This window comes from Parasteatoda tepidariorum, chromosome X1 (genome assembly GCF_043381705.1).
Source record: "Parasteatoda tepidariorum isolate YZ-2023 chromosome X1, CAS_Ptep_4.0, whole genome shotgun sequence".
In the NCBI taxonomy this organism is placed as follows: domain Eukaryota; kingdom Metazoa; phylum Arthropoda; class Arachnida; order Araneae; family Theridiidae; genus Parasteatoda; species Parasteatoda tepidariorum.
The window spans coordinates 27,739,948-27,767,370 of NC_092214.1; the positions used below are offsets into that span (position 1 = coordinate 27,739,948).

Here is a 27,423-nt window from a genome sequence, read left to right on the forward strand (position 1 = left end):
GTGACAAAAATTGAAAGCGTCAAGAAAATTAATAGTTAAAGAGATAGTCGACCTGTTGTTGTGGTCTTCGATCCAAGAACACGAAAAAATAAAGGAAAAAGAAAGAATGAGAATAAAAAGACAAAAAATAATCAGAGAAAGAAACTCTGGACCACGTGGTTTTAGAGAGCGATTTAGAAGATATAGGAAATGAAAAGTACCAAAGCACATGTAGCAGTTTTGTGTCGAATCCGAGTTGCTATAGAAACAGGGAGTGGTAAGGTTTGTGGTCCCAGTCCATTTCACTGTTATTTGATGAGTGATGTGATCAGGTTCGCACCCAGCGAACAAGAAAACAGCAATATGGGCTAACTATGACTATTACGTCTAATACAAGAATCAACTTTAAGGTAAGGAATTTGACTAATTAGCCTTAAGATCCCATGACTTCAGGGAGAAAAACTCTTCCTCAGTAATCGGTATTTACGTTTTGGGATTTTTTCCCCTCCTCAAATGTCTCTCTTGTTTTTTAATTAGAAGAAAGAGATACCGGAAATGAACAATTCCGGAAATATTTAGACGTTTCTAAAATTTTTATAAGGAGCAAAACAAGGCTAGTCTGATAAATTAATGTCATAAAAGTATATATTTCTTGTTCAATTGTTTATATTATTTAATACTTCTTGAAATTAAAAACTGTTGTTTAGAAGCAAATATTGTATTATGTAACATAGCTATTGATAAATCTTGAAACTTTGTCTTGAAATCTTTCAATTACAATTATTTCCTTTTTTTTTGCACTTTTGATAAATAAATAAAAAACTACATGAATATTTTGAAATATGAAGATACATAACTAAGGATCGTAATAAAAGATTCAAGCTTTGACAATTTTTTTTAAAAATTAAACTTTTATTGTTACTTTACCTTTCTTAATAGATAAACTTTTGGAAATCTTATTATATATAAATAAATATTTTTTTGTTTTGTTAAATTTTTAACTTTAAAAATTTTATTCAAGCGCTTTAAGCTGTTCTGAAAAAATATTTAGACGTTTCTAAATTTTTTTTGAGGAAAAAATAAGGCTTGTCTGATTAATAATTGACATTAAAAAGCATATTTTTTTTGCCAATTTCAGTTCAAATTTGTTTACATCATTTAGTAATACTTAAAATTAAAAACTGATGTACAGAAAAAGCATTGTATTATGTCACACACTAACTGATAAATCTTGAAGTTTCGTCTTGAAATCTTTCAAGGACAATTATTTCAAATTTTTTGTTACTTCGACAAATTAAAAAACTGTAAGCATGTTTTGAAATATAAAGATATGTGAATATATATTGTAAATCAAATATGCAAGCTTTGAAAATAATTAACCTTTTACCATTATCTTGCATTTTCTACTACATCAACTTTTGAATATCTTAGTAGATATAAATTAATTCCTTTGGTAATGGTAACTCTTTAACTGTTTTGATAAATTTTATATTCAAGTGTTCTAAGTTTCTTTAAAAAAACATTTATTTGAGTACAACTCATGAAGAAAAAAAAATAGAAAACAGGGAAAGCTAAATATAATTAGGCTGATCAATGATAAATAAATTTAAAATGTAAATTTCAAAAAAAAAAAAAAATGTTAAAAACATCATTTAACAAATTTTGAATATTTTGGTTTGTCTTTTTATGGGTGATAAATGAAATATACTTTTTGAATTCCATTAAAACAAATGCCTAATATTATAAGTTAAAGCTAATGCGCCAGTATGCTTTGTTATTAATACTACAAAAGTTTTCACGTGATTTTTAAATCTATATTGCCAATTTTTTTAAATTTTCAAATAAACAACATGTAAGGAATCGCGGTGATCAAGCTTCAGAAATGTTTTTGCATAAATTTCTTGAACTCCAGCAAGTGCGGCAAGGGATGAAGGGTGTCATTTACGCCACTGTTTATAGTTAAAGTTGACCATAAATGTGGATGTAGTTATACAATTATATTCATACTGATATACATTATAAAGAGACACATACAGTTTCATTAAGATTGAATAGAATTCTAATCAAAATTAAAGTAATAAAATATGCATATTGTGAGTCGCAAATTAATATTTAACCAAGAATAATGATAATATTTTTTTTTAAATTTCCAATGCCCACCTGTGTTACCATTTCGTCAATTCAGGTACTTACAGGGCAGATTTGTTGGCCACTCTTTCAGGGGCACCACAGTAGGTGCGTCAACGTTGCTCCCACAGTAAGGACAGATATTACAGTGAATTAAAGAACATCCATGCCTTGTCCGGCATTTGAACCCAGAACCTTTCTGATGCAAGACCAGCTCCTTGACTCCTAAACAATCCGGTCGGCCACAGTTCATAATAATTATAACATTAGTAAAATGCTTTAGAAATCTGACAAATCACGATCACGGCTTTCTTTTAAATTAATATATGCATTGAGAGTGGTTTACTCTGGTTTTAGAGCAGAGTTGCTAAGAAACGTATTTTATCTTTTGATTTCTCGTTTTACACCTCGTGGGAGGATATTTTTTAAATGGAAAAGCCCTATAAGAATAAGTGCCACCACTTGAGCCACCTTGAGCAATCACTCCCTTAGAGCCGTGGTGGCTCAAGGAATGTAACGCTCGATTCCCAGTGAGGTGATCCTGGTTCGAATCCAAGCAATGGCTGGTCGATATGAATTTTGCACTCGGCTCGCCATTGACCACAGTGCTGACGTAAAAAATCCCCAGTTGTAGACGAAATCATGTGTTAGATCCCGTCGCGGTCGGGTTAACCTTGGGAGGTTTTGGTATCTTTTTCCTTTTCATGTAATGCAAAAGGTGGTTAGTTCAATCAAAACGTCCTCCATGAAAGCTAGTTTCTTCAAACGCTTGATCTAGGAGTCTTCTGCGTTGGGTTCAAAACTAGAAGGCTACGGAGTAGAACATTGGTAAACGTAAAATTGGGTTGGCTGTTCAACGACGGTTATAAAAGAATTGCAAAAAAGTACACTCTAATAAAAAGTTTTTCAATCGTGCGCTCCATTGAATTCAAGTTTATTGAATGAGCTGATTATTCTTGTGCAGTAAAAAAGCGCGAAAAATGTGCGTTGTACCATTTTTTAGTATTTTTAGCTCTGTGAGCTAGAGATGCGAAATAGATAACGCAATCAACTTTCTTCCTTATGTTTGGATGGTTGCTTTGATCAATACTTAGAGTAAAAAATGTAAAAATTTTTGTGGTGAATAAATTTTAATAAATTTGTGGTAAATAAATTTTTTAATTTTAAGTTTCGTCCAAGTTCCTCTTCGTTATCTCATTTATCATCATAATAATAAAAATATTTTTGCTTTACTTTATCTTTCTCAGGAATTTATTAACAAATTATTTTAACTTTATTTTATGTAACAGATTTCGAGAAGATTAACAATTTTGTTTTGGTTGAGAAGTTCATGTAAGTAATAATTGTTTAAAATTATATGTAATTAAATTCCTTTTTAGTTACTAGGTATTTCAGGCCTAAATTGGGGTTAAATAGAAATCAGAAAACTTTCTTTTGGCAGAAATTATTGGAGTAGTAATTTTACAGGAAAAAAAAGAAATATTTCATAATTTGACTAGAAAAATAAATTAATTTACATTCTTTGCTCTAAGCTAAGAAGGGAATTTTTTGAACTATAATTATGTTAGTTTTAATTACAAACAAGCCTAAGGCAAATTTTAAATTAGTCGAAGAATATAATGTTTGATCATTAATTAAATTTGTTTCATTTCCAAACTGAAAATCCGAGATATGCGTGAGTTAGATATTTGTAATTTTCTTTTACTTGATGAATAATTATATTATCTATTATTAAAGCTTTTAAGTTTATTGATTAAGAAATATGAAACTGAGAGAAGTATTACCTTGAGATGACAAATTGAATTTTAATTATATTCAAATAAACTAAATTATATATTTCTAGTAATAAAGTATTTATAGCATTTCAAATTAATTAGTTTTTTTTAATTTAAATTAATTTATTCTTAAGAATAAATTAATTTATTCTTAAGAACACTATGCATCATATTTGAATTTAAATATAAGTTAGAGGTTTTCTCTCGAATTTAAAATGTTAGCTTTCCTTGGTGTCCTTTTCATATATTTTTCTGACTCACTAATTAAAAGCAACAATATTTTTTAATATTTTTTAATTATAAAATGCAGTCTAATAGTTACAATATGTCAGATTATTGGAATTATATTTGTACTAAAATATAAAATTAAAAAGAAATGCTTGAAATTTTTCTTTCATTCATATACAAAAATTGTAATTGATTGTGTAATTAAAAAAGATTCAGAGACGAATAATTGCTTTTCTTGGATCAAAATAACTGCAAATTCAAAAATTATTGTTTGGAAGTGAGCTGTGTTAGGAAGATTTTACCTTTAACACAGAAAAAAGATACCGTTGTTTCATGCAATATGGCCATAAATTAATAAAATTCTAAATAAAATATTTTTCACTTATTTTGACTTAAATTAATACGAAATAATGAAAAAGTATGAAAACTATGTTTAAAGAAAATTCTGTGTCAAAAGGTTAAAAATAAAATATGGTTTTATAAATATGCAATAAATGGTATTTACATGGTAAAATCTGAAACATGGTAACTTATTTTAACCTAAATTAATCTAAAATAATGAAAAAAAGCATGAAAAATTATGTTTAAAAATTCTGAAAAATGGATTAAAAGGATTAAATGGATTCAAAGGTTGATCAACAATGGATTAAATATAAAATAACTTCAATGGATTAAAAGGTTGAGAAGCAATAATATACAGAATTATTACAATATTATTTTTACCTTTTAATTTCATCACGAAGTCGAGTTTGATAAAAGTTTGATGATTTCGGTAATCCTGTAATTTTGTGAGGGAATAAGTTATTTTTAATTGTAACAATAATAGTACTTATATCGTACTAGAGCTGCATAATGAGATATTTTTTATTTTATTTTATAACCGTCGTTGAACAGCTGATCAAATTTTTGGGTTATACTAATATTCAACTATGTCGCCTTGTAATTTTGAACCCAATCCAGAAGTCAATCCAGAAGAAGTCCTGGATCAAGTATTGGGAGAAATTTACCTTCGTGGAGGACTTTTTGATGGAACTAACTCGCATTTACGTTACATGGAGAGGAAGACAACGAGAACCTTCCGTGGTTAGCCTGATGGCAAAGGGACTCTTACCCATGATCCGTCTACCAATTAGGATATTTCACGTTAGCTCTGTAGCCGGTGCAAGCCGGACGCGGATCAGCCATCGCAGGGATACGAACCGGGTTCAACTCATTGGGAGATGAACCCTTTATCCCTTGAGCAATCGTGGCTCATAATGGGCTATTGGCGACGGTCTGGGAAACATCTCGGAGGATGATCCGAAGACAAGCCATCCTAATTTTAATCCACTGCAGATGGGATGGTTCTCCCGGCTCTGCTAGCCCGCAGTGCTGCGCCCAAATTTGAGCATTTTATGGTAATAGAACAGTTTAGCGAGGACGCACAAAACGCAACCTTGGCTTCTTTGGAAGCTGATCAAAGTGGTCAGATACATTTAAAAATTTTAAAAATTTGATTAAGTTTACTTTTCCATTTTTTAATGATAAATTAAATAAAAAATTTAATATTATATATATTTCATACATATATAGTTTATAGTGCCTGAGATGTTGAAACTAAAATAAAAGTAATCAAATCATAATGAAATCAAATCTTAAAAGTAATCAAATCATAATTATTCAATATTTCCGGACAGAAGTTAAACATGGGGAAAATAGCATTAGTTCTTATCCCAAATTCAAATTTTTATAAAGATCTATTATTTTTATCACTTGAAAAAGAATAGAATAGAACTATTCTATTCTTTTTCAAGTGATAAAAATAATAGATCTTTATAAAAATTTGAATTTGGGATAAGAACTAATGCTATTTTCCCCATGTTTAACTTCTGTCCGGAAATATTGAATAATTATGATTTGATTACTTTTAAGATTTGATTTCATTATGATTTGATTACTTTTATTTTAGTTTCAACATCTCAGGCACTATAAACTATATATGTATGAAATATATATAATATTAAATTTTTTATTTAATTTATCATTAAAAAATGGAAAAGTAAACTTAATCAAATTTTTAAAATTTTTAAATGTATCTGACCACTTTGATCAGCTTCCAAAGAAGCCAAGGTTGCGTTTTGTGCGTCCTCGCTAAACTGTTCTATTACCATAAAATGCTCAAATTTGGGCGCAGCACTGCGGGCTAGCAGAGCCGGGAGAACCATCCCATCTGCAGTGGATTANAGAGATGAATAATTACTTTTCTTAGATCAAAATAACTGCAAATTCAAAAATTATTGCTTGGAAGTGAGCTGTGTTAGGAAGATTTTACCTTTAACACAGAAAAAGATACCGTTGTTTCATGCTGTATTTCATGACCATAAATTAATAAATTAGGTTAAAAGGTTTAAAAGGTTAAGAAGCAATAATGTATATAATTATTCCAATATTATTTTTACCTTTTAATTTCATCACGAAGTCAAGTTTGATAAAAGTTTGATGATTTCGGTAATCATGTAATTTTGTGAAGGAATAAGTTACTTTTAATTATAACAATAATAGTATTTATATCTCACTAGAGCTGCATAATAGGCTGTTTTTTATTTTATTTTATAACCATCGTTGAACAGCTGATCATATTTTTGGGTTATACTAATATTTAACTATGTAGCCTTGTAATTTTGAACCCAAGCCAGAAGTCAAGGGAACTCCTGGATCAAGTATTGGGAGCAATTTGCCTTCGTGGAGGACGTTTTGATGGAACTAACCAGCATTCACGTTACATGGAGAGGAAGACCACGAGAACCTTCTATGGTTAGTCTGATGGCAAAGGGACTCTTACCCATGATCCGTCTACCAATTAGGATATTTCACGTTAGCGCTGTAGCCGGTGCAAGCCGGATGCGGATTTGTATCGACCAGCCATCGCAGGGATACGAATCCATTTCAACTAATTGGGAGGCGAACCCTTTATCCCTTGAGCCATCGTGGCTTATAATGGGCTATTGGCGACGGTCTGGGAAACATCTCGGAGGATGATTCGAAAACAAGCCATCCCAATTATAATCTACTCCAAATGGGATGGTTCTCCCGCTCTGGTAGCCCGCTGTCCTGCGCTGATCAAAGTGGTCTGCAACCAGCTCATTGATCCCTGCCAGTGAGGCTAGATATCGGTGATCCACTCGGAACCGCGTCTTACGATCAGTCCACTTGAGGACAGAGAAAATTTAAAGAAAACGCATACCAATATAAAGTAATTTAAAGAAACATAAAATAGTGATAATCACTCAAAAAATTAACACTTTTAGGACATAATTTTGGAACTTTCTTTAAAAAAATGCATCCACTTTTTGAATTTTTTTAATACTGTTATAACATTTAAATTTTCTATGAGGCAGAAAAAAAAATAAAGGTTTAAAATATTGATGTATTCACAACTTTTGATGAGAATAAAGTTATTATGCTTTATTAAAAACTTCGGCTTCTGATACTAGCATTTAAAACTTTTAAAAATTTTATTAAGTTAATTTTTCCATTTTTTAATGATAAATGAAATAAAAAATTTAATACTATATATATTTCATGCATATATAGTTTATAGTACTTGAGATGTTAAAACTAAAATAAAAGTAATCAAGTCATAATGAAATCAAATGTTATAAGTAATCAAATCATAATCATTCAATATTTCCGGACAAAAGTCAAACATGGGGGAAATAGCATTAGTTCTTATCCCAAGTTCAAATTTTTATAAAGATCTATTATTTTTATCACTTGAAAAAGAATAGAATAGAACTATTCCTTCGAACCTTGAAAAAAAAATTCTCAAAATTTTCTAACTTTTTGTCCCAGGTCCTTCCACAAAAATAACCAATGAGCAAATTTTCTTCTTACCTTGCTTGGCAGAGTACTGTTATTATTCAGCAGTATATGATGAAAAAATATGGAAACATAAAATTAAAATTAACAAATCATTCTTATGTTAAAATACATTATATTCACATTGTTAATAGCTTATAATAAGTACACTTTTAGGAGTGATTTAAGCTTTTCTCTAAAATTTAAGGTATTAGACATGTAGTTGCTATTTTTTTTTTATGTACAGCAGCTAATTTGGTATACCGAGTGTTCCGTAAAGACCACCCTTTAAATATATATATATATATATATATACTGCTGTGAATGACCGAAATTGATGGTTGCTGACTTCCACCGGTGAATGTTGACAATAGCATAGTCGCTTTGGTAAATGTCCGAAATATATACTAGGTGTAGTTAAGTGCCACTGCCAGACATTTGTCCGTTATACATTTGCCCGGTATACCCTACACTGATGTTATTTTAAGGTTCAGTGCCACTGCCAGGTATACATTTACCTGGTATGCCCTGTATCAATATTTTCTTTAGGTCAAGTGCCACTACCCAGTATGCATTTAACCGGTACTCCGAACACTGATGTTTCTCTTAATCTACCCTCAGCAGATATTAAAATATCTAATAAATATGATAATATTAACGAATAAAATAATATCAAGTCGGATCTAACAAATATCTCGACATTCACCAAAGCGACTATGTGATTGTTGACATTCACAGGTGAAAGTCGACATTCTCTTGATTTCTGTCATTGATTGTAACATACATATTTAAAATCCTTTTAAAAAATGAAAAAAATGGATACACTTAAGTGGTCGCAAATTAATATTTAACTGAAGAAAACGCAAAATCACTATCGAAATTTGATCAATAACGGTAGAGAAAAGCAGAAGTAATAATCATCAAAACAGGTTTACCACTGGTTCTTTTCACTACGATACCGTAATTTTTAAATTACCGTAATTTACGTTGACCGTAATTTTTAAAGTAATAATTACCATAAAATCACCGAATCACTCTCATTAAATAAATATTGTTGTAAGAATTACGGCATAATATTTAACAGTCAATATTTATTAACTTCCCCTTACCAGTTGAGAGCCTAAACATTGTGATATATCCTTGGGTGTAATTTAAAATACACCTTTAAATACACCTTTAAATAGAAGAAATAATTTTGTTGCGCTTATTAAAAGGACTTTAAAGAGATTTTAGAAAAAGAAGAATTTTTGTTGTTGCTTTAATACTTCAAATATAAGTTTCGAAAAAATAATATTATTATTGTTAAGAAGTTTAAAATTCGTTCAAAGGGATGATGATTTTGAATTATTCTATATTATTACTGTTCAAGACAATTGTTTAAAAGCATTACTTAAAAATCATAGAAAAATCAAAGCTATAGCGTATTTTGCATTGGTGTTAATTATTTGTGTATTATAAATTGTAGGTTTGTTACCGAAATTGAATTTACTTTTTTAAATGATAGGGTATTTTTTTTTTCACTTTTATATTTTGCTAGAAACAAACAAAGCAACGTATAACTTTTGATTACCGTAAACAACAGCACTGCAAAAAAGTGTTGGAGAATAGTAGCCACCATTTTTGGTGTTGATGGAAACTAAAATTTTTACACTGCATGTAGTCAAATTTTTAATTTAAATTTTCACTGTAATATTTTTATTTATGTATTTATTCATTTTTTGTTTGTTTGTTTACTTAGAACACGTATTTTCATGCGCATTAGAATCATTTTAATAGCTCCATTGCAAAAACATTTCATTTATAAAACAAGTACAATTTTAGTAGTATATTTGCACTAAAAACCCAATGGTGACAACTATAACCGAAACTTTTTACAGTGTTGTTTGTCATAATAGCTTCATAGCAAATAAGGCAAAGTTTATAAATTAAATCTATAATTTTCTTGATAAAAAAGTCAATATTGATAGTAATACTTTCGGCTTTCGTAACAATGCGTTCGTCAGAGTAAATAAAATGAAGCAAACAAATCAGATTTCTAATTTCATGATAAAAAGGATACTAAAACCAATCACTTTTGACTGAAAAAACAACTTGTTTGCCATCTCAAATTAATCTTCATCATTAAAACAAGTTTCTCATAATACTACTTACTTTTGGCTGCCTTCACAGCAAATAGAGCGTTAAAATCTTTTAATTGTTCTTATTATAGAAGTTTTTGTAGGAATTATATTGGAAATCAAAACAAAGTCAATGTCTCGAAATAATCTGTTACATAAGGCTTGGGATTGAAAATAAAAACAAGTTCGGAACTAAGTTATCCTTTTAAATCATTAGTGTTTTCTTGGGAAGAAAGAAACAAAACAATTTGATATTGAGTTCTGGCAAAAATTACGATGTATTAGTTTTTTATATTTTGTTTGAGTAAAATCGTATTTACTATTGTTGTTAGGGAAAAGTTGGACAAAACTGAGCCTTTAAAGATTGTCTTTTTTTCTGAGTGATTCTCTGAATGAAATTAAATGTTATGCTACAAAAATAAGTATTATTTAATACGGAGAATCTATATTTTGGATTATTATAGTTATTTTTTGGAAGCATGTTAAAACCCTGTCTGTGTCGGATAAAACCAGATATTAATGTACTTCCTGAGAAGACGAAATTTGGTATACACAGAAATAATGAAAAAATACGTTTATTATCAAACTGAATGATTCATTTATAACATTAACGATGAGGAAACATCATTTAATTGTAGGTTTTACAGTATACTCTATTTTCGTTTTCGAAAATTTGCGTGTACACATCTACCTGTTTTCAAATTTATCACAAATATAAAATTTTGCTATAGAAAAGTTTGTTTTTCAAATAGTAAATCTTTATTTAGTTGGAGAAAAAAAAAAGAAAATGATGTTTTTTAAAAGCATTATTTGCAGAAACGTTTGTTTTTAATATTGTTTCAATTATTTATTTTTACCTTTAAATATTTTTTGATTGTCTTTATCTTTTTCTGCATTATAAATCGTTTCCTAATATTTTAGCCTATTTTTTTTAAACATTTTACGAGCACTTCATCACGTGATTTCGGTCTACCTTTTTTGGCTTTGAATATTCGAGTTGCCTGGAAAGTAGTAATGTTTTGTCAAGCATGCGCAAATAGTGTGACTTGTGTTCATTTTTTTTCCTTATCACGTCGCCTGCCGCTATTTTTGTTGAGCTCAAATAGACTGCTTTTTTATTGTTTACATTATCAGTAGACTATATCCTATCATGGGATAAACTATAAATTGTGTGCAATATGGTGGAACTCTTATCCAACTTTTTAATAACTTACATCTGTCTACCGAGGACTTTTCTAAATGAATGATTCATAAGATTTCGGTCAGTCTTTTTCTGAAATTTTTGAAATTAAGCATTTTAAGTCACCCAGAAAATAATAGCGGTTAAATAAAGTGTGTAAAAAGTCTTGTGAGAGTTGAAATATCTCTTGCATTCAATTTTCTAAATATTTATGTTTATTTTGAAACCTTTTTTAGTTACGCGAAGGGTTAGGCAGACTTCAACTTCTTTAAATAAACATTCAAGTGCTTTATGGTTTCATATAAGGCATTCTCTGGCTCTTGGTCAGCATTATTAATTCGAACAAAATTTTTTTGACAAGTTAGAAACGAAGTATTCAAGTTGGAAAATAATCGGAAATTCATTTTTGTGCAATTGGAAATGCTCTGGTTTTATCTGCCACAGCCATTTAACAGAAATAAAAGAGGCTTAACATATTTTAATCTCTTGAGAACCAGTCTTTAAATAAGGGCAAAAATCCCATTTTTTTAGAAATATGTAGTAAGAAGAAAGCAAATCCACAAATACTGTAAAAAGTCTTGTTTAAAATTTGAATAAATTTCTAAAATTATTTTTAATTAATACATTAAGAAATGGTAAACTTTTATTTTTAGACCATTTTGCATATTGCAGAATATTTCTGCAATGTTTTTTTACATTTTGAATGTTTATTTATATTTTATGAAACAAAATCCACAACACTTAACTAATTGGATATTTTTATGTCCTGAAACTGTTTTAAAGGTTACTTTAGACTTCAAATTTCTTACCTTTCTCATAATTTTACAATGTAATTAAAAATTCTGGGCAACAAGTGGGAAACCAATTATATTTTCAAATAGACAATCCATTCAGAAAAACTGATTTTAAAATATTATTTCTTAAATGAGGAAATTATAACAAATATCATCCAGTATATGTAAAACGTAATTGAACATGATTTAAAGCTTATGTTTAACGCTAAATGAAACCTGTTTTAATAATTGAAAACAATAACTAAATAGAGGCGTAATCAGATGCTGAACAAGGCTAAAATAAATCTTTAAATAATTAGGATCATAACTTTCCATGACTAGAAATAACTTTAATAGTTAGAATCATAACTTTTCTAATCGAATTTTTACAAATGCTGGCGTTGACAAGCAAATAGTCTAGTTTTGCATTCATCACTAAATAGAATGACATACGTCTGTAAATAGTTTCATGGAATTTCTTTTAAATAACATTAATAGTGTCGACAAAATTCCAAATCCCTGTTCCATCTATCTACTCGATTTAGTCCAACTCTCTTCTACATCATTACGGACAGACAAATCTTAAAAAAATGCTCTTTAGGTGACATTTTTTTTCTAAAATGTTGACAGTTGAAGACAGCGGAGGAAAAATAGTTTATGCCCATAATAGGTGATTCGGAGAACCGATTTCGTGCGTGGAAATGAAAGGTTTCTCCACAAAAATGAACTAAACTGTTTTTCCCACTTGTATTCAATTTTTTTATGTATATGAAAAAATATTAAATAGCGAGGAATACTTCTATTTAAAACCATAAAATCCAGTTAAATTATTTCTTTTTTAGTGCTGTTATATTGTTTTGTGGATACATTCACCTCTGATGCAAATTTACTAATTTGCGTTTTCTTAAAGTTAATTCGACTTTCAAGTTACGAAGTTTTTAAGTCGAGATTTTAATCAGAAATTCATAAGAGTTGAAATAAAATCTTTTCAAATAAAAAAATGAAATTTTATGCTTTTGTTAAAAAATATTTAGTTGGGATGAAATAAAAAATAGGATGTATTTTTTTTTTAAATAAAAAACAACAAAAATTATTATTATTTTTCAGTAAAATAATTTTAGGGTTTGAAAAAGAAAGACTTTAAATTCATTGATATAGAAAATGTGCTGTTTTAAATAAAAAACCCTTTTTACAAACTTTCTGTCGGTATTGTGTATAAAAAAATGCACCCATTTAATTTTCGTTTTAATAATTGTTTTTTATTAAAAAACACAATAAAGTTCTTGCGAGCTTACTAGTAATCCTTTTCATTTACCTACGTGTGAAGTGTATAAATGCTAGTTGGTCACAAACAGTAAATGGGTGAAATACTTTTTTTAATATGCTTTTATGGTGAAAAAGAAAATTGCTATGACACGCATTCCGAATTTTTAACTGAAAATGCAGGAATAAAACCTTATTCTCAGAAAAATATATTTAATTCAAGTTATCAATTACAAATTTCATTCGTAAATACCAAAAAAAAAAATTAAGGATTAATTATCTTTAAAAAGTTTACTTTTCTTCCTAATTAATAGTGTCACGTATGAAAACAATTAGCATAATAAAAATAATATAAAACACACAATAGTTTCACATGTTTGTTTAGAATGAATTCTTTTTATTTAACTTGCATTTTAAACAGTTCTCAAATTCGATTTCTGGAAACAAAATTTTTAATTATTATTTTTAATTATTATTTTTAATTATTATTTTTCAATTTCAATTTCTCTTTTAAATGTTTTATAAAACTAAAATATTGATATAACATTTCAAATATGCCGAAAATGACAATTGATTTGAAGGGAGGAAATTAAAATTTACGGTTCGGTTTCATGCTTTCTGCTTTGGAATTAGTCTTCTTAGGAAATTATTTTCTAAGTTCGTCAACGTTCGTTCAAATAGCGTTAAAAACATTGTTAGAAATTTTTTCTCTTTTAGAAGCTCCATCTGTTGAAAAACTGTTTTAGTAATGTTTAAATTTGGAGAAAAGGGACACCTATTTTATTAAGTGGAAAACAGCAGCAAATTTATTTCTACCTCTTTCCGTTTTTATTTAATTAATTTTTTAAAATGATAGTAATTTTTCCTACGCTCTGTATTTGGGATGCATCTCAGCATCTATATAGTTCAGAAAGTTAAAACTTTGTAGTATGGTATAAATATTTGCAGGAAAATATATTTTGATTAATAATAAGAGTGCGGGAAAGCTAAAAAGCTTAGAATTGTTTAATGGAAGAGTTTGAACCAGATCCAGATATACTACGTCAAATCGAAATAATATTACTAAAGATAAGGATATAAAACAATATTTTTAACTAATTCTGACGCAAAACAAGATGGAAAACAGAGAAAATAAACAAAATTAAAGAAGAAATATATTACTTTGAACTTGCATTTACTTTAGAAAAACTTAACCTCGAGGTTTTAACAAATCGGGTTAAGTGCAGATAAATGCATCATCAATTAATGGATTTAAGAAAATGAAAGAAAGTTTAGTAACGTTAACTAATTTGTGTAACAAGTAAAATATTCATTCTCTTACAAATATATACCTAAAATATAGCAAAATAAATTCTTAAAATTTTGTGGTGTAATGATTTTCCCAACATGTTTTTATTTCGAAATATTTTTTTAAGGAAAAAAAAAGTTTTACTAAGACATAATTTAAATTCACGTATGATAAATAGTTTTAGAAATTTAATATCCAACATTCTGTTAGAAAGTTTTATGATAAAAATCTATGTAATATGCACTAAACAAAATATTTTTAAAAAAAAATTATTTCTTTAAGGGGCAATTATTGTGTCGACATTTTTGTTTCTTAAAAAAACTTTTCCTAGGGCAGCATTAGGAAATTTTATTCCTTATTTTAAAAGCAAAAAAAGGTCTTGCTTGCAGAGGTGATTTAAATGGTCTCTTAAAAAGCGTAATATGAATATTTACTCAGAATGTTTAATAAGTAAGCGAAAAATGTCCATATAATTATTCTTAAAACTTATTATTTTGGGATTAACATTTTTCTCAGGGATGAAAATGATACACATTATTATTAGGAGTTGGTTAAAAAAATGTTTTTTCAATAATAATATTACATAATATAAATCCTAACTGGATTGTTTTCCTTCATTATTTTAATTCTTGGTTAATATTTCCTAAGTTTTAATGATTAAGTGAATATCTAATTATAATAAACTAAATGAAATGAATTTTTCAAGCACTATTATTTTAAATATTAGAAATTAATATCGATATTTTACATTGCATTATTGAATTAACCCTCTTTTCTCATAGTATATAAAATCTGTCGAAAGAAAGTGTAGTAAATATGCATTATATTTTGAATTTCGAGCACGAATTAAGTTTTAATGCAACGAGTAAAAATTGATTTAATTGACAAAAGTCAGTAGTCATTATTAGCTAATTGTTGAGGATTTTATGCTGTAAAATTATGCTTGAATTGAAACTTAATTAAATTAAGCTATTAATTAAAAGAAAGTTATAAAATAAATAAACAATTGATTAATATAATTACTAATTAAATACTGCAATTAGCAAATGGCTCAAGATGCAATTGATTTTTTGTAATGAATAGTATAAGAGAGTCATGGCCACATCGACTAACATGTCGATCCATAGCACAGAGCGTTTAAATTGATCGACTGTTAAAAATAAATAACTATGAACTAACAAATATTTTAAAGCACCTAATGAAAGATAAATGCGAAATACAAAACAACATAGAATTCGAGAAATGACGGGAAATAAATAAATGGAAAACGTGTCTACTCACCTCTTCCTTAAATCCGAACAATTGAAGATATAAAGAAAAAAAAGAATGAAATACTTCTCTTTAAATGAAGATATAGAGGTATTCCGAATGATAAATTATGAGAGTAATTCTTTGTGATAAAATTAAATTTCAATAAAAGCAATGTTTAAAATCACGAATGATAAATTTCTTTATTAAAAACCCATACGAGTTTCGGTGTCACAATGGTACACCCTCATCAGTAGAATAAAATACAAGGATGGTAAATGGTAAAACAGAGATGATTAAGATTTGACAGAAGTAACGTCATATCAAAGAGAAAAATATACATTTAAAAGAACCAAAAAATTTATAATTAAAAAAAGAATAATAATTTCCAAATATCAGACGAAAGTGGTATTTCAGTAAGGTCATTTACTAAACTCTATACTCATTAATGATATTACTGTTGTACCATATCTGTCTAGCATTTGGAAATCATTCATTTTTTAACTTCTAATTCTGTGGCCTCTTTAGTTGCTGCTGTTGTTGTTGTTGTTGTAGTTCATTTTCGTAGCACTAGAGCTGCACAATGGGCTATTGACGGTCTGGAAAACATCCCTGAGGATGATCCGAAGACATGCCATCGCAATTTTTATCCACTGCAGAGGGGATGGCACCCCCGCTTCGGTAGCCCGACGACCTGCACTCGAAGTCAAGCACTTTACTGTAGAACAGTTTACCGAGGACCTATACTGCATGCCCTTGGTCCCTATACAGACAGATCCAAGAGTTCACCCACCCGCACACTGACCGCAGCCAGTGATGCTTGACTTCGGTGATCTGCTGGTAACCATGTCTTAACGATCAGTCCCATGCGAGACTTTTTAATTGCATACTTATCATCTGTCGGATTTTAATCATCTCTGTTTTTCAATTCTCTACTTTATCATAATGATGAAGGTGTACCATTGTGGCACCGAAACGCTTATAGTTTTTTGATAAAATTTTTTATTGTTTTTAGAGAAATTTATTATCCAAAATATAATATAAAAACAGCAGCAGGCTATAAGTGAATTAGCAATAATTTAAAAATTTAAAGGTGGCTTACGGGGACGTGATACTTACCCCTTGAAACTATCACCTTACGACGGTAAAAAGCCAAATCCTCGGCAGATATTTTATTACAACGTCTTATCTGACTCCTCTCCTGAACGAGAAGAGCTCGAAAATATAAAATTACGAATTGCCAAACTTGAGCAGTTATCAAAAAACAATGAACATTATAGTTCCGATTTGACTGAAATTTAAGTGGCGGCAATTAAATCATGTGATGAACAGAGATCAACAGATGTAAAAGGGAACCAAAGTAGAGAACTGAAATAAGAAAAGAAGTTAAAGTATTGAATTCGTTATGGTTTTCGAAGCAAAAGTATTATCTGAAGAAAAGTTATGAATGTTGATATCGAAATATTATCTCAAATCATTCATTTAAATTTATTATATGACAAGAAAGATATCGAAAAAAAGAATAAACTTATATATTGTCACACTAACTAATTCAGATAGTATGAAATAAAATACTTATATCATCTTAATAAATTAACTTTAAGTGAACTTTAACTAGTGATTATTAACTAGTAAGTTTAACTAGTAGTATTAAATGGTAAGTCAACTTTTGCTTAAAGTTAATAACAGAAAGAGCAAAATCAGAACTATAGAGTCAATATTCGATCCGATTTCAACTTATACCATCAACCTGTAGCCAATCTGGCAATACTAATTCAGCAAACGTTACAAATCACAAAAATACAAAACTAATTGCTTTTAAAGGTTTGGAAACCATTATTTTTTAGGCAACAAAGAGCTTAAGTATGTTTCTTCACTTAAAATATACTGTCTAAGATCGCGCTAACAAATGCCTGTCTAAAACTTTCGATCGAAATTTGCTGTTCCGGAAAGGGTTAAAATTTTCATCGAATACTCGGAAAATGTTAACGTTATTACTAAGTAAATATTAATTTCAAAGTATATATTTCTCTTTTATATGAAAGACTCTAGTTAAAGGTATTTTATTTAAAATTAAATATCATGTTAAAATAAAACAATTGCAGAAATGTAATATAGTTGTTCAAAATATCGTTATAAGAAAAACGGTATTAATATCTCTCAGGCACACTCATACATTTATGAATATGTTATAGCAAAAAGATTCCTTTAGGAATATTAAGGCTCGAAAACTATTAGAAACTATACAGATAATTCATTTTCTTATAATTTTAATTAAATTTTAAACTGAGCTAAGCAAATTTGTTTTCAAAATTTATGTACTTCTTCTTTAGTTTAATTAAACATAGGCTTCAAACATTCAACTGTACTAAATTAAGTTTGTGATAGGTTAAAATTTAAATATTTGTCACAATTTTCATTTAGTAATATTTCTGTTTGCATGTTGTACATAAATATTTGTCTAAATAGCTTTCATAAGATCGAAAATTTCATATCTTCTTTCGATCTTTGTATTGTAAAAACTGTGGTGTAATATCTCTTCAAATATGATGATAAACAACCCAAAAATTGTCTGAAGGAACAGTTTCCCCTGGCTCAACACCAACTCGAACGTTCATTTACGATTTAAAGGGTGAAATTTAAATCTAAGCACTTAAAATTGAATGATCTTACACCAAACTTTCACGTTTTTACACCATACGAGAAATATTTTCACTTTCGAAAACATCAAGGTTGACGCGTGGCGAGCTTTGAATATCAGGAACTAGCAAATAGAACTTAGTATTAGTATTCTGAAATAAGCTGGCAAGAGTTTCGAATTTTCAAAATTGATATTCATCGACAGAAACAAAAATTCTCCGCTGTATGTTTTTAACTGTGTAATAAGGATAATTATACTTTAATTTTTTAAAATCTGAGAACTGTATTAACTGATTTTATAATGTATAATTTCCATCCACTCCGTTCTGTTAAGTTTTTGTTCTGCGCGGATGCTTGATTTATAAACTATTTTTTTTAAAAATTGCTTTATTTATGCATTCTAAATTAATGATTCTTACTTAATATTGTATCATAAAAATAAATTTACTGACTCTTTTTAGTATGTTATCTTACTATAATTATAAGTTTTGATGCTATTGCATATCAAAAATTATGTATGCTACTTTACACCAGGTAGTGTAAAAGAACATTGGTGTAGGGAAACAATAGATCCGAGAGTTATACATGACGTTTCCCTACACCACTTTGGTGTTAAGAAGTTGCCAGCGTAAAGTAGTTGCTACCATTTTTGGTGTGGAGATACGCTAAAATTGTATACTGTTCAGAATCCAACTGTGTTTAAACCAACCGAAGTCGAAATCGAGTAAACTTTTACGACTATGATTCCGGCTCCAACTCTAAACCTACAGTCGCAATTTGGAAAAGAACAGTTAATTTAGGAGAGATGTTAAGTAGGAAGCATTAATGTTAATTTTACGTATTTCAATTATGTTTCGAGAACTTATTACGTGAATCAAAAAAGTTTCGGAAATAATTACAGAATTCGCTTTGCATAGTATATACAATTTTTAATTACTGTTTACGATTTTTTTATTAATTTAGTTAATAACAGTCCAAGAAATTTCAAATTATAAGGTATATAATTTTTAAGTATTTTATTATGCATTTAAGTATTTTAAGTATTTAATTTTAAGTATGTAATTTTAAACGACAAAATACATAATTTAGAAGGAATAGATCGAATAGTTTCTGAGTTATCCAATTTTAAAAAGCCGCTTATTTGAAATTTGATTTCTTGGGAAATATTTGACCGATTCTGCTCAAATTTAAAATGATGCAAAAATTTTTATACCTTGGTTTTCAAATGTTTTTGACTATTATTTAGTAAATTATTAAAAAGAAGGAATAATTATTAAAGATTATTTTAAATATGGAATAATATATGGATAAATGAATTTACTAAAAAAGTACTCGAGCTATATCAAAATACGCAAAAAATGAAATTAGCGTTATTTCCGCAATTTCGACTGCTTTCCTGTCAAAACTATTTTAACCATATTTTTTAGATTGTGGCTACCCTCTTTTTATGTGAGACTGAAATCCAAATCTATCGAAAATAAGCCGTGTTTATACAGAGAAGTTACGTTTTTGTGTCTAAATTTGTAACTTAATGAGTATCGTCTTCACTTATTAATTAGTATATTTAAATGTATGTCTTTATACCATTAGAATTGAATTTTCGTGTGTGAATATTCGTATGAAGTTATGCAGAGTGTTCATTCTCTTTTTGCGGAGTGTACATCACTGAATGAAAAAGCTTTTTTAAGCATGTTTTCCAAGTTCTTTTTCGCATATAGTATTTTAAAGTTTTTGCCTGATTTTATTTAAATGGCGCAAATTTCTTATTATAGCTAAGTAACGCTTGCGTTTTTATTGCACGTTTTCTTAATATGCTTACTGTAACTTTGTTGTTTAATGAAATACTTTATCCAAAATGACTTGCTTATTTTCCTGCAAGTGACTTGGTAAGTAGCCGCATTGTTGCTTCTTCTTTTAGAAAATTATCAATGTAGTTATCCAAAAGTTTCAAAAAACACAGTAATTAGAATCGGTGTACTTATAAATTATATTATAATTTTATAAATTTGTTGATTAAAAAATCACCAAATCTCAAAGTGGCCAATTTAAACGTCATATCAGTAAGAGTAATTACAGATAATCACAATTAGCTTGTATGTTGATTGACAGTAATTATGATATCTTATTACAAGAAGTTTCGTACTCGTTCTACTTCTAATCTTCTAATATAAATACTTCTTTTGAAATAAATTAATACATTTAAATGCGATTTTCAGGCAGAAATGGTTCTAGAACAATAATTTGTAAAATTTTCTAAACTTCCAAAAACTTTTTGAATTGTTTTTTAACAAAATGAATCATATACACTACCGGTCAAAAGTTTGCGAAAATTTTGAAATCTACGAAAAAATGGTCTAAATTTAAATGTTCATAGAACTGCGAAAAATCATTCAAACTGCATGAAAATTTGATATGTTCTAAAGTGAACCCTCTACATTTAGTTACATATGATCAAATTGCAATACTTTATTTTTTGCGAACTGAATCCAGCTTTTCATCATGGGTTGTTTCTATGGTGAAAAAAGTTGTTAAGTTTGAACACCTGCCAAACTTGCAAAAAAAATTTTTTGTACTTTCTGTTAATGGAAAATAGTTATTTGAACCGTTCTGTGTAAGCCCTCAAAATTTCAAATCGTTTCGATTTGTTTTGACGAAGTTATAGATTTTTGAAAAACATGTGTACTTTTCTCGATTTTTGAGCATTCCACATATGCAGTCTTTTGGTCTATACATCTTCTACCAAAGAACTTTTTAATTTTAATGTTTTCTATATTTTCAACTAATTAATATTGATTATAAAACAAATATTCTTATTCATTATTGCAATTACAAAGAATTTATTATGAATATAATTAAAACAATATCTCATAAATGTCACATTTCATTGAAAATTTGTTTGTTCTTGCAAACGATACTCTGATATTTCGAATCGAAATCAGTTATGGGACATTTTACAACAGGAATGGAACTCTATATCACTTGAAGCGATTAATGGTTTGTTAGATCGAATGCCACGCATATGTAAGGCTATAATAAAAGCAAAAGGTGGATGGTACGAGGAATCTAAGATTTAAATGTTAATTTATTTAATTACAAAATACGAATAAGAATATGTTAAATATTTGACCTGTTGTAAATAAAATAGTTTAGTAAAAATGCAAATTTTTTATACTATTGATACTATTTTTTTAGAATTATTTATGTAATTATTATTATAACTTCTTATTTTAATTTAATGTAAAGTAAAAATATCACAACAAAACTAATACATATAAGCAATAAATATAAACAATAAATATAAACAATAATAGTTACAATAATGAATAAGAGTATTTGTTTTATAATAAATATTAATTATTTGAAAATATAGAAAACATTAAAATTAAAAAGCTCTTTGGTAGAAGAGGTATAGACCAAAAGACTGCATATGTGGAATGCTCAAAAATCGAGAAAAGTACTTATGTTTTTCAAAATTCTATAACTTCGTCAAAACAAATCGAAACGATTTGAAATTTTGAGGGCTTACACAGAACGGTTCAAATAACTATTTTCCATTAACAGAAAGTACAAATTTTTTTTTTTTGCAAGTTTGGCAATTGTTCAAACTTAGCAACTTTTTTCACCATAGAAACAACCCATGATGAAAAGCTGGATTCAGATCGCAAAAAACAAAGTATTGCAATTTGATCATATGTAACTAAATGTAGAAGATTCACTTTAGAACATATCAAATTTGCATGCAATTTGATTGATTTTTCGCAGTTCTATGAACATTTGAATTTAGACCATTTTTTCGTAGATTTCAAAATTTTCGCAAACTTTTGACCGGTAGTGTAAATACAATTTTTGGATATCATATGCAAAAATGTGCAAGTTCTTTGAAATATGTTTTTTTTAACCTTTTATTTAAATACTATTTTGTAATGAAATGAGCCACATAAATATATTTTCGATAGCAGGTAATTTTAAAATGATAGTTTGAAATTCCGAAAACTATGAAAGAATATTTAGAATTTAAATCTTTGTTTTTGTATAAAATGAAACATATAAAAGCCTTTTTTAGGAACAACTGGTCTCACAGCCAGAACACCTGTAAATTTTGCGTGCATCTTTCAACGTATTTCATTTGGAAAACATTTATATCGAGTTTATCTTTTCTCTAGCAATAACAGAAACTAGTTTTATATTTTATTCACAATAATGGATAATTTACTTTACAATATAAACAAAAGCTTTTTCAGCTTAAAAATAAATAAACAATTAAGTAAAATGAACAAGTTTTCGTTATTTTTTTTAATATTTCAGATTTAACCGTTGAAGTAAAGAGTCTTTCGCTAGTTTTTGAAAAATAAACAGTTAATTTATACTTTTTTTTTTGTAAATATTTGGATTTATTTTATTTTTGCAAAGTTATCTTTCTTTTTCCTACAATTATAAATTCGTTTCTATTTTTTCGTAAAGTGATTAGCTATATTTTATTTATTCAGGTCTATTATATACTTATTTTTTTTCATTCAAACATGTCAAGTTTTCGGGAAAAAGATTAGTATTTTTTTTCCGAAATAATATATAGCAAAGAAGTATTTTGTATTTAAATAAGTTTTATTACTTGATGCTGAATATATAAAAACAGAAACAATAGAAAATTAATTAATTTTTGTTTTCCTGAATGACTTATTTTCCTGAAAGATTACCTTTTCTGCTTGCACGAAGTAATTAATTGCCTAATCTTATAAATGTTAAAAAGTTTTTTCTGTATGTTTTTTATGTTAATGTAATTTAAAGCAATAACCATAAATTTTATTTGTCCTTATTATTTTTTTTAATAAAAAATTACGTTTCCATATTTATGACGATAGAAAAACTCTTGAACAAATCATTTTAAAATGCAGTTTGAAAATAACAATGTTTTATTCTAACCTTATTATCGATTGTGTTGAAAATAATTAGATGTTTTTCACTTTACAACATTACTTGAATAAGTATTCATGAATAAGTATTATGTGTAGTCATCGAATTTAGATAAATTAGTATGACTATCGTTTTATAATAATTTAAATAATATCAGCTGCCATTAAGAAAATTTGAGACGGAAAATATTGAACATTTTGATAATTTATTAATAAGTAAAATAAGTAATATAGATATATATATATATTTACTTTTATAAATTATCATATTTTAATGGAAATGACATTACTGGTAAAAAAGGTAATTCTGGTAATTAAACCAAAATTTAAGACATTTAAACCATTTATTTGGTAATTTCAATATTTTGGTATCTATGTATTACCAAATGGAGTAGTAATGAATAATGAATCATATAATCTATTTTCTCTTTTATGGGTTATTTGAAAATGTGATTTATTTAAATGGTTGAAAAGAGTTAGGTGATGATTTATAGTTTATTTTCCTATTATATTTCACAGTAATAACGGAGTAAAGATGTGCCTGAATGATTTTTTCACATGTTATAAAGATTCTAAACTCGTGCCAATCAAGCTATGGTGTTTGTTTGATGTATCTTTTATGTGGGTAGCGATATTTTTTTATTTATTTATTCACATACACATGTGGGTTTCTTGGTAAATACACAAAAAATTAAATGAAAAACACTTTTCAATTCGAGAAACAAATAACACAAGTTGGAGAAAGGCAGCACGAATATGCATCCTGTGGAGATATCCATCTATAGCATAAATAATCTATAGCGGGATTTGATCCACTACATTAACGCTTCAGAATGGTTAGCGGAACAGTGATACCGCACGGTGAGGAAGGCCGCTGAGATTTATTACAAGTAAAGCAACCAAAAAATATGAAGGAGTTTCTAAGAACGAGGGGTATTGTCCTTCAGTCAAACGTTCTGAAATGTAGAGGTAGCGGGTTCAATATGTTTATGCTTTCTTTCTCATTTTTGTGTTAACTGTTTTTCAATTTGACAAGAGACAAACTATTCATTGTATTAAGTACACGAGTCTGCATCTGTATCCTAAGCAAATTTATTTATATGTTGCTACACATACAGGATTACAGTGTGATTCACACCCTCTGCCTCCAATCTACATAGCGTTTGCTTGAACAGCGAGATTGCTCTGTCAAGGAGATTCCTGTTAAATGATTTCATATAAAAGCATTACTATTCTAAGTATTTATTTATTGATACACATACATATGCATGCTTGTGAGCTTATTAGAAAGTGCAGCTTAGTCAAGTTAAAGCCATAGTCTAGTTAAAGAGAAAATAGCTCAAATTAGAGAAGGGTATTAAAAAAATGCATCTATTGTAGATTGAAAGTAGATTGATTGCAGGCTTAAATCCTGCCATATCCCTGAATGTATCTTCTCTGTTTTTTGCTATCTGGTCCTTCCTGTAAGTTTTTATAAAATAAATATAGATAAGCTGACATATACCAATAAAGGTTGGTAGATTTTAACATATAGCGTACATTAAAAAAAAAAACTAACCGACCAAAAGTAAAGTTAACGTGCGTTTACTAAATAAAATGAAGGTTAGCAAACTGAATATTTTTGCGTCATATCTTCTTACTGTCAAAATTACCTACTCTTAAGGTAAAATTACCAAAGCTTACAGCAATAACTACTAACCAGCATGATATTAAAACCATATTTTATTTTAATTGTACCAAAAATCATTACCAAACTCCTACGGTAAAAATTACCAAACTTTTTTATCTTCCCATAGAGCCAGAAAAGACCGTAAATTTTACTGCATATTTTTTTACCATAATATTTATCCCAGCTCACGCAGACTCCTTCAAGTTATGATTCAGAACGTGCATCTTTGTTTCTTTTACTGTTATTTCCTGTTCTTTGTCGTATTCCTATTATTAAAAAATGATTGCTCTAATTTTGATAAAATTCTTGCTTTGTGTTGTAGTATGCACTTATCATTAAACATGAGTCAGCTATGAGCTTTGTTTATAATATTTTTCTTACCATTTTAACTATTAAAGGAATATTCCTTTTCATTATTTGTTGTATTAACTGAATTTTTACATTGCCGGTTTAAAAGGAAAGAATTTAAGAATTTAATGCAACAGTAATGCTGAAAAATCTCAAAATAATTTGAGTTCATAGATGTCCAAAACTATTTCCATAAAAATGCATACGTTTCTCTGTCTGAGAAGTTTATTAACCATTCCTATTTCTCTACAGTAACTTCTCGTCGTCATATTTCGTATTATTGTACTAACATAAGCCCTTTATTATTAAACTCAATAAAGCTGAGACAGGTAGAAGTTTCGCTACCCCAGTTGTTTGAAATCTCAACACCTTCTAGTTTCTTCTTTACTATAACTTTTTTTACTATTTTATTTTTAACCCATTCTTGGCGAGAAAATATTGATATTTCAGAAGAAGTGCTATTTTTCAAGTTATTGATTGACGTTCTTGAAACGAATTCAAAAGGTTAAAAGTTAGGATTAGATGACCTGATAGAAATGTCAATAGGTCTATGACCACAGAAAAAATATATTTAATATGATTTCAAATGAGTAAAATTATTTGTTAATATTTTGGTATCTAATGCAGTGAATTCTTGAGATTAATGATTTAGTATTAAAATATTTTTATTAAGTGAACGAACATTAATATGTAACTGAATATTCACTAAATATTTCTCTGTGCACTAGTACTAAATGAATTTTTCAGTATAATTATTGAATCTAGGGGAACATCGAAGTATATTACCGACCGATTGGTTATACGGTCAAAAGGTATATATAAAGGTGTTCCATTTTTATGTTGCGCACTGTGTATAACAAAAAAGTTGGAATTTGAATTCAATTTCTTATAAACACATCTTATAACTAACAATGATTAATTATTATTCACTGTTTTCAGCTTTTGTATGTGCTTTCCTGTAAAAAGAATTCACTAAAATCTTTCATAGAGTGTTTTTTGACATTTCGACTAAGTTTGCTTAAAATAATATTTGCTTAAAGCATAGATCATAATATTTAATTTAGATATACGACAGTCAATACACAAACCTTTTAAAATTATAATTGAAAAAGCTAGCTGAAATTAGTTAAAACATCATATAACTACAATACACATACACTGTATCAAATTGTGATAAGCTGTAAACAAATAAATCACAGACAGCATGTTACACAATTGTCCTTAAACTAATTAAGCAACGAAAACTGAATCAATAGTTATATGTATTAAAACGCATAGCTTTGTAAATAATTGGTGTGAATGTCAATGTATAAATATTTGTAAACTATAATTGTAAAATTTTGTTAAAATTAGTTTCAGCAGCTTCGTAGAATTTCAATGAATATTCATTGCACCAAAATGGGATTAGCTACAAATTTACTATTAACAGAAAACTCATGGCCGGATTTAATTCATTATACAATTGTTGCTAAACTAATAAAGCAATTAACAGAGAAATGACTCAGAGATATATATCATTTTATAACATAAATATAATTGTCAATACATAAATATTTTGAGATAAAAATTGTAAAAATGTAATTTAAATGAAGCTAGTTACAACTTCACTTAGAAAAAATGAATGGTCAAAACTATCAGAATATAGTAAAAATTAAAGTGTTTCTAGTTCTATGGGAACACTAAAAAGCACGGTAATTTTTACCAAAGCGCTGTAGTGATGAGTTTGTTAACATTAACAATAAAATAAACCACAATGTTTGTTAGTAAATGTGGTTATTTTATCATGATACTTTAGAGCATGGCATAAAGCAATTCATATGGTTAAATTAATTTTTCGGCTTTGTATTTTTCTTATAAATGTGTGGTAATAAGTATTATAATTTTGAAAACCAGGATTTCTGTTTAACCGCAATCTTGCGAACGCAAAAATTACCAAGTGAGTGGCTCAAATAAATTATTAAATAAATATTTTGGTTTTATTTTTACCAGAAGTATGTTTTTTTTCCAATTGATCTTACCAGAAATATCTTTACAAGTACGG

At 28.1% G+C, this 27,423-nt stretch overlaps 1 protein-coding gene across 1 annotated transcript in view; it reads left to right on the forward strand.

The window, feature by feature from the left end:
- The first annotated feature begins 283 nt into the window (after positions 1–283).
- LOC107446646 (uncharacterized) overlaps positions 284–27,423 on the forward strand; it is a 210,058-nt gene continuing 182,918 nt past the window's right edge. The window contains exon 1 of the mRNA XM_016061338.3: positions 284–389. The gene's annotated coding sequence lies outside the window, so the exon portion shown is untranslated. The remainder of the gene's footprint in view (positions 390–27,423) is intronic.